Here is an 8689-nt window from a genome sequence, read left to right as displayed (position 1 = left end):
ATGAAGTGATCATTACTCATTCACTTGTGTGCAGTATGCAGCCCAGTATGCAGAAAAGTAAAAAATGACTCCATTGGGTATAAGTATAATGCAATTTATGTTAAATAGTTTTCTTTTTAAACCTTTAATACTTCATTTTGATAAATGGCATGTGTTCTTAATTGGCAGGAAGCTACATAGTATGCTAAAACCTATGACTTAACCACATAAGCAAAAACAAAGCATTCTGCATAATTGTGTTTGACTAAGCATTGACTGTTAATGGAGCCATTAGTGTTGAATCATACAACTCGATTAGGTGTAAAAGGAGCAGAGCAAGTGAAGCACATCTCTCAGAGAACAGAATGTTGATTAGATTGATAAATAATATGGGGAACCATGAGGTACATGAAAGTCTAGGCAGGTCTTTCTTGAGTTTATGTTCACGAAATATATTTCACAAAGCCATTGAATTTTTTGACATGTAGTGCTTGGAGCAGAATATTTGTTGTCATAGGCATGTTTGCACAAGGAAACCATACAGAAAACTGGAATTAGCTATATTTGAATTCTATCCCATCAATGCCTCCCAGTTCCCCTGCTGTCCTACCATATAACTGACCAGCAAGAACATGCTCATGGTTCCTGGCAGTCGTCTTCTGCCACTGAAGCCCTGACTGCTATTCACTGACCAGATGGGTGTTTGTCTGAAAGAAAATTAGTGGCCCTCTGCTGATTCTGGGGCTCACTTGCACCATAACCTCTGTAAAGATAGGGGTTAATAAATGCCTAATAAATAAGCTGTGATTTAACTGTGACCTCAGTAGTCATGCAATCGGACCTCAAGTACAGGTTGGTAATGAACGTTGTTTCAAAGTAACTTAGAAGTTGGCCTGAGTTTGACTGTAGAACTGAAGAACACATAGTAAACACACTTTTAATATGGGGAGGAACACTTAGTATAAATACAATTCTTGCATTCCAACTGCATACACACAATATGGAAAATTCTGCTATGAACTCTATGCTTGCCCTGCAAAATATGCAGATAGACCCATTGTATTTTTTTTTTTACTATAGTCCATGAGTGCTCAAGTAAACTATCAGTCATAAAAGCTGCTAGTTATTGCATTGATATAAAAATATCATTCAAACGCATGTGTTTTCTTTGTCTACAATTTAAAATCTGTTCATCTATTTCCAGTAAATAGGTTTTCCATCTCAAAGAACAATGTCTGAGCTTCTGTTTTATATTTTCAGTTTGCTTACTGCCCTGTGTAAAAATGATTTAATCAAAGCTGCCATTGTGCATTAGAATTACTCAGAGCACACAACTGATGCCCTACTTTTCACAGGCTTAGTGGTTATTTTAAATGCACACAGCATCAAACAACAAGATTACTTACAAAAGTTAATAAATTGTTTGATTTGGTAAAAATGGATTGCTAAACAGCTGTGCAACAAATGCATTTAAGTATAATGGGCAAACAATGTAAAACAGCATTCACACTGCACATGTTTAAATCTCTATAGAGTCTCATCAATTCTCACTGTTTGGAATTATGCTTACTGATTGATCTCTATTTTAATCTGAGTCTTAGTAACTAGCTGGATAAACCAAGTCAGGGCCATGTGTTTCCTCTTATTAATGCCTCACATGTCACCCCTCTTTAAGATAGTGTTAAATTGATGCTTCGAATCACAATTCTACAGCCACACATTCGATGATGCAGTAAACTGCAGCACTGTATAACATCCTGAACTGCAGGAATAACCAACAGTGAATGGCAAGGTCAAAGCACAACTGAGTCACCATTGTCAAGTTTAATCTATCTTCACCTTCAAAGAAGTTTGATTTACATGCTGTCTCTTCACAATTCAGCAGTTTCAGATTAGGGTGTGAGGAGAGTTGGGCAAGTAAAACATCAGGAAGGAAAAGGGTGCCAAAAATAAAATGATTAACTTCCATTTATAGGGAATCATTCACTCCTCAGGACAGAATGTCTTGGAATAAAGCAATTCACTGTGAATGAATGATGTCATATTGATCACTGGGTACCAACCACTGTCTGCTTGGTGCTGTGGTTGGCTCTCTGTCACCAATTCTCCTTTGTATGCAGACTCTAAGGGCCTGTTTATTTATCAGTGGCAGAAGACAAACCACTCAAAAGTCCTAACAAGAAGGGATACTTGACATACGTCACAAGGTATAGTTTTATTTCATGACAGCGGTATTTACAATTAGCATTAATTAAGCATAATTACAAGTATCAGGAATCAGAGTGCCAGTTTTCATTGGGGCATTGTATTAGATTGTTCGATTCATCATGTATCCACTGTGACATTAGTAGTTTGGGTGGAGCTTAATGGGAACTTCAATGTTACTCAGTCAGAATCATTAGAATCATTATTATGCAACAGGTTATTGCTGAAATGTAGTCAAATCTATCGGCAGTCCCTGGCTTCTGCTCTGGAGTCCATTTACAAGTTGATTTATATGCAAGTCGGAACACAATGCAGGACAAGATAAAGCAGCACTTGTAAGTACAGGAAATGTTCATGTATCGGGTCTTTAAAACTGCACCCTTTTATGGGATCGTGTTCATGAGCACAAGCGTCCATAAGTCATGTTCATAAATCAGGGACTCCTGTACAGTCAGTTCTACTATAACACAACAGTTCTGTTCTTGTGCATCTCTGCGTTGTAGAAGAATCATGCTTTAGAAACAGCACCTGAAGTGTTGGCACTGTAATCGCGTTACAGCCAACACGCGTTTTAAAAGTTCGTGATTTAGAAAAAACATTCCCAATTCATTAATTGCATTACAATGAATTTGTGTTGATGCAAAGTGCGTTATAACAGAACAATCTGTACTAATGTTCAGAAAGCAATATCCTACAAACTGCAATGAAATGAATAAGCAGTTAATCTGATTTAGTTGTTTTGGTTGATGGATAATTGATTGTCAGCATGTTGAGAGAATTTTTGAGTTCTCTTAAAAATAATGCCAAGGGATCTTTTACTTCTACTTAAACAGGTGGACAGGACCTTACTTTAACATTTCATCCATGGGTGGCCCCTGTGAATGTGCAACACTCCAACAGTAGCCCCAGTGAAGGTCCTGCCAAGGTTACGTGTTCCACTCCTGTTCCTAGGACTTGAACCTACAACTCTGACTCAGAGCAAAGAATGCAACCAATGAACCAAGCTGACAAGAATAGAATCTAGGCATGTAGTGGACAGAAGAAGAGTATGTGCAATGAATTATGGGATGGGATGGAAAGTGTCATTTTGTATTAAGCAATGTGTTCCACATTAAACCTGGTGAAAGGAAGGAAAGTGAGGAGCATCCTAATATGAAACATAGAAACATGGAATATAAGAGCAGTATTCAGTCCTTTGTGCTTGTTCTGCTGCTTAATATGATCATGACTGCTCATGCTACTCAATATCTTGTTCCTGCTTTGTCACCATATCCTTTGATTGCTTTAATACTAGGAACTACATCTACAGCTTTCTTGAAATTTTTCAATGTCTTAACTTCAACAGTTTCCTTGGAGAGAGAATTCCTTCAGTTCACCATTCTCCAGAAGAAGAAATTCCTCCTCATCTCTGTCCTCAAAGGCTTATTCCTGTAAGGAAAAGAATTGTACACGTTGTTCTTTCTGCAAAAATCACAAGGCTCAGTGTGGGCTATCGGGGGAGGTGGGTGTTGGTTGAGTAAGATATGCCTGTACAAACAGTTACAAGCATCTGTTTCCCGGTTCTGCAAAAACAAACAAAAAGGACCACCATTAAAAGGTCATAAAGCTCGGTGTGAAAGAAACGATAGAAGGAAAGGTTGTTTTGGTAAGCATGGAAACAGATGGCAGTGAAGAAGGATAAATAACAATAAGACCACAGAGGGAGGTGGTGAAGCGGCCTTGTGAGGCCAGAGATAAACATTTTGTCACGGACAGGGCCGGATGTGTTCAAAGATGAACAGCCAGGTTTAGATTAGAAACAGATGTAAACAGGGGAGGACCAATTGGAGGAGGAAAGAGGAACGAAATACATAAATATTGTGTACTCGTTGAATTCAGTGTGTGTGTGTGCCTGCCTGCCTAGTGGACAGTAGACATAATACCTCTCTTGCAAGAGCATTATAAAAGATACTACTGATTCAGATCTTGTCTCGGACTGAAATTATTGAAGTGAGTGAACTTCGTTTCTCACAACTGGGGGGCTCGTCCGGGATATTCTTCCATTGCTGGGGGGAGTGGCTGGCCGTGGATACTGGGAAGACGCATCCCGTTCTCGACTGAAGAGCAGTCCCGTGTCCCGGATTGGTCCGCTCCCTTGGGAAACTGGTATGAATCCTACAAGAGAGACATTTGAATCAGACAGTTAAAAGAGGTCGGTAGAAAATACGGAAAAAGGGGCCAGGTAACTCTGTGCACAGACCAAGGTAAGAACATTGACTTTTAAGTACTACCTTGGTGGCCAGGATTGGTGTGTAGGAAGCTCACCATGGGAGGCTCAAACAGTAAAGGTGGATGTAACGTGGATAAGGGGAAAATTGAGGAATCCCCTGGGGACATCCCTCCAGAAAGACCGTTGGGAAGGATGTTGACAAGGTGGAAACATAATCCAGGTACTAAGGGAAAGGATAAAAAGAAAATGATCAAGTATTGCTGTTTTGTATGGGCTAAGGAGACAATCCTGCGTCCCTCCATCTTCTGGCCAAAGTACGGATCGGCCGAGGATTGGATCTGTCAATATTTAAATTTATATGTGAACAGGAGGAGTCTAATTATGCATCATGTGGGAGGGTAGTTCCGCAATGATGGCAGTGAAAACACCAGTACCGGAGACTCCTTTGGCCCCACCTCGGCCTTGGGATCCTCTCCAGAACCGCTCTCCCCCTTACCAACAAATAAAGGGAAATGAGGAAGAGGATCAACCTCCCCTGGCAGACCAGGCACAACCAGAATGAGTAGTTGAAGATGCGGGAGAAAGCAGGGGATCAGCGGGGTGGGGTTGGCGGGGGGGGGGAGGAGTGGCGGTATCTGAACAATGGGAGTCCACTGATAAACGAACAGAAAAGGAACCCAAGGGAACACAAGGGGGGGTCTAAGGTTACAACAAGGGGGGAAAGAAAGAAACAGACAGAAGTTGAGCAATACCCATTAAGAGAGGTTCAATAGGAGACAAAGAAATAGGGTTTGTTAGTGCCCCCTTAACCTCGGGGGAGGTGTGCACTTTCAAAAAAGAAATGAAAGTTTTGATTGAGGACCCCGTGGGACTCTCTGAACAGGTAGACCAGTTTTTAGGGCCAAGCCTGTATACATGGATGAAGTTGATGTCCATCCTTAATATCCTATTCAAGGGGGAAGAAAGAGGACTCATAAGGGGTATTGCAATAAAAATTTGGGACAGGGAGCATCCGGCTGGACATCCAGGAGCAGGTAGAGGAGAGGCGAAGTTTCCTTTGAGGGACCCTCGTTGGGATAATCAGAATGCAGATCATAGGGAGGAGAGGAAAGACTTAAAGGATATGATTATGAAAGGTATTCGAGAAGCAGCCTCCAAATCACAGAATTTGGCGAAAACATTTGAAATAAGACAGGAGAAGAATTAGACGCCCTCGGCTTTTTTGCAAAGGTTAAGGAACTCTATGTGTAAATATTCGGGTATGAATCCTGAGGACCCTGTAGCACAGGGATTCTTGAAAGTACATTTTGTAACGAAAGCTTGGCCAGACATACAGAAAAAGATACAAAAGATCGAAGGGTGGAGTGAAAAACCATTAGGTGAATTATTGAGGGAAGCCCAGAAAGTGTTTGTGAAAAGAGAGGACGAGAGACAGAAGCAGAAGGCAAAAATGATGGTAGCCACGGTTGATGACGTCATGAAGAAAAGGGTACAACCTATAGTAAACAACTGGAGGGGGGGATGGCAGCATGTAGGGCAGAGAGGTAGAGGAAGAGGGCAAAGTGGGATGCGCTTAAGAGGTCAAGGAAGACAAGAAACACAAAAATGGAGGACTCCCCAGGCAGGATGTTATTATTGTGGAAAAACGGAGCATTTTAAGAGGGAATGCCCAGATCTGAAAAGGGAAGAGCGGGCAATTCCACTCATGAATTTTGACAAAGAATAGGGGTGTCAGGGGTTCCTGCCCTCGGGGACCCACCAGGAACCCTTGATAAATTTAAAGGTGGGACCCTGTAGAGAAGAGGTAGTCTTTTTGGTAGATACGGGGGCATCAAGGTCATTGCTAAATTTTAAACCCAAGAAGGTGACTACATCAGGGAAGGCTGTTACGGTTTCTGGAGTAAAAGGGGAAAGATTTACAGTTCTAGTATTTGAATCCTGATGATAGAGGGACCTAAGGAAACAGTTACTGGGGAGGCTGCTATATATTCCGGATATAGGGAGCAATTTATTAGGAAGGGATCTGATTATTCTGCTCAGATTGGAGATAGGAGTGCAGGAAGAAGAGATAAAGGTACAGATGGCCCTTTTGATGGAAGAGGCAGAAAAGGAAATAAACCTAATGGTATGGGCAAGGGAGGGGAATCGAGGAGGACTACAGATTCCTCCCCTTGAAATAAGCTTGAAAAAGAAAGGAGAGGTGGTATGTGAGCGACAGTACCCCATATCCGTAGAAGGGAAGCGGGGACTACAACCGGTAATCAAGGGACTGATATGGAATAGGCTGTTAGAACCCTGAATGTCCCCGTACAACACTCCGATCCTGCCAGTAAGAAAATCAGATGGAACGTATAGGTTGGTACAGGACTTACGGATGTTGAACAGGATAGTACAAGTTAGACATCTGGTGGTCCCCAATCCCTATACATTGTTAAGTAAAATCCCAAACGATCATAAATGGTTTAGTGTAATTGATTTAAAGGCTTGCCCCCTGGCGGAAGAGAGTAGGAATTTATTTGCCTTTGAATGGGAAGATCCCAGGACGGGGCGGAAACAGCAATACCGCTGGACAGTACAACCTCAGCGATTCACGGAATCCCCCAATCTGTTTGGACAGATGTTGGAAAGAATATTAGAAGACTTTAATAGCCCCAAGGGGACCACCCTCTTACAATATGTAGATTATTTACTAGTAATGGGGAAAAAGAAAGAAAAGACTACTGAAGCGACGAATAAATTACTGAACTTCCTGGGGAGGCAGGGACTAAGGGTATCTAAAAGCAAACTCCAGTACGTAGAGAGGGAAGTAAAATATTTGGGGCACATAGTCAGTGAAGGAAAAAGAAAAATAAGTCTTGAAAGGATCAAAGGGATAGTAGGCATGCCCCTGCCCGGTACCAAGAGGGAGTTGAGGAAGTTCCTGGGCCTAACAGGATACTGCACGTTGTGGATAGATTCTTATGCACAGAAGACAAAAAAATTGTATCTTAAGTTACTAGAGGGGGAACCAAAGAACTTAGTATGGATTGATGAGGAAAAGGAATTAATAAAGGAACTTAAGAAAAACTTAATACATGCTCCTGTCCTGGCTCTCCCGTCCTTAGACAAGCCCTTCCATTTGTTTGCAACAGTAGATAAGGGTGCGACTTTGGGAGTACTGACCCAGAAGTGGGGAGGAATGAAACAATCTGCGGCATATCTTTTCAAACTATTGGACCCTGTGTCGAGAGGATGGCTGGAATGTGTGCAGGCAGTAGCAGCTATGGCAATACTGGTAAAAGAAAGTAGGAAACTCACATTCGGGGGAGCTCTGATAGTGAGCACCCCACATCAGGTCAGGATGATACTCAATCAGAAAGTGGGGAGATGGTTAACTGACTCCAGGATATCGAAGTACGAGGCCATATTGACAGAGAAAGATGATTTAGTCTTGGTCACTGACAGTTGCCTGACCCTGCCACTTTTTTGTGGAAGGCAGAAGGAGAACCTCCCCAAAATCCAGAACATGACTGTTTAGATATTATAGAACACCAGACCAAAGTCTGGATGGACTTGAGAGATATTCCCCTTCGTGAAGGAGCCCGACTTTTTATTGATGGATCATCCCGAGTGATTGAGGGCAGGAGGCATAATGAATATGCGGTAATTGAAGGGATGGAAGGAATCATACTAGAGGCCGGGAGGCTGCCTAACGGATGGTCAGCGCCGACGTGTGAGCTATATGCACTAGAAAGGGCTTTAAGGGTATTAGAGGATAAAGAAGGGACAGTGTATACAGGCTCTAAGTATGCATTTGGAGTTGTACATACCTTTGGAAAGATATGGCAAGAGAGAGGGCTGATAAACAGCAGGGGAAAGGAGTTAGCCCATGATGAATTGATAAAGCGAGTTTTGGAGCCTTTGTTATTACCTCGAGAGATAGGGGTTGTCCATGTGAATGGGCATCAGAAGGGGAATGGGCTAGAAGAAAAAGGAAATAGATTGGCTGATGAAGTGGCTAAGGAAGCAGCTTTGGGGCCTGAAAAGGCTGAGATATTTTCATTAATTCCTGTCTTGTCAAAACCCCGAGAAATCCCAATATTTACCGAGAAAGAAAAAAAGAGAGCTGAAAGAGTTAGGGGCTACGGAGACAGCAGAGGGACATTGGATGTTGCTGGATGGTAGAGAAATGTTAAACAAAATGGTGATGCAAGAAATTATGGCAGTATTACACCAGAGTAGCCACTGGGGAATACAAGCGATGTGTGATCTGGTCTTAAGGATATACAGATGTAAGGGGATTTATATGGTAGCCAA

General features: G+C 42.1%; 1 long non-coding RNA gene across 1 annotated transcript; it reads left to right on the top strand.

The window, feature by feature from the left end:
- Window positions 1–2129: 2129 nt before the first annotated feature.
- On the top strand, window positions 2130–3614 carry LOC148146756 (uncharacterized). Its single transcript, XR_015760342.1, has 3 exons — window positions 2130–2186; window positions 2401–2519; window positions 3530–3614. It is a non-coding gene; the product is annotated as an uncharacterized LOC148146756 (long non-coding RNA).
- The last annotated feature ends 5075 nt before the right edge of the window (window positions 3615–8689 follow it).

This window comes from Chiloscyllium plagiosum, unplaced genomic scaffold (genome assembly GCF_037043375.1).
Source record: "Chiloscyllium plagiosum isolate Xiang-an unplaced genomic scaffold, Cpla_swu_hap1 HiC_scaffold_19, whole genome shotgun sequence".
Lineage (NCBI taxonomy): Eukaryota > Metazoa > Chordata > Chondrichthyes > Orectolobiformes > Hemiscylliidae > Chiloscyllium > Chiloscyllium plagiosum.
Note: the sequence above shows the minus strand (reverse complement) of the source record. Positions and strands in the feature narration are given on the sequence as shown.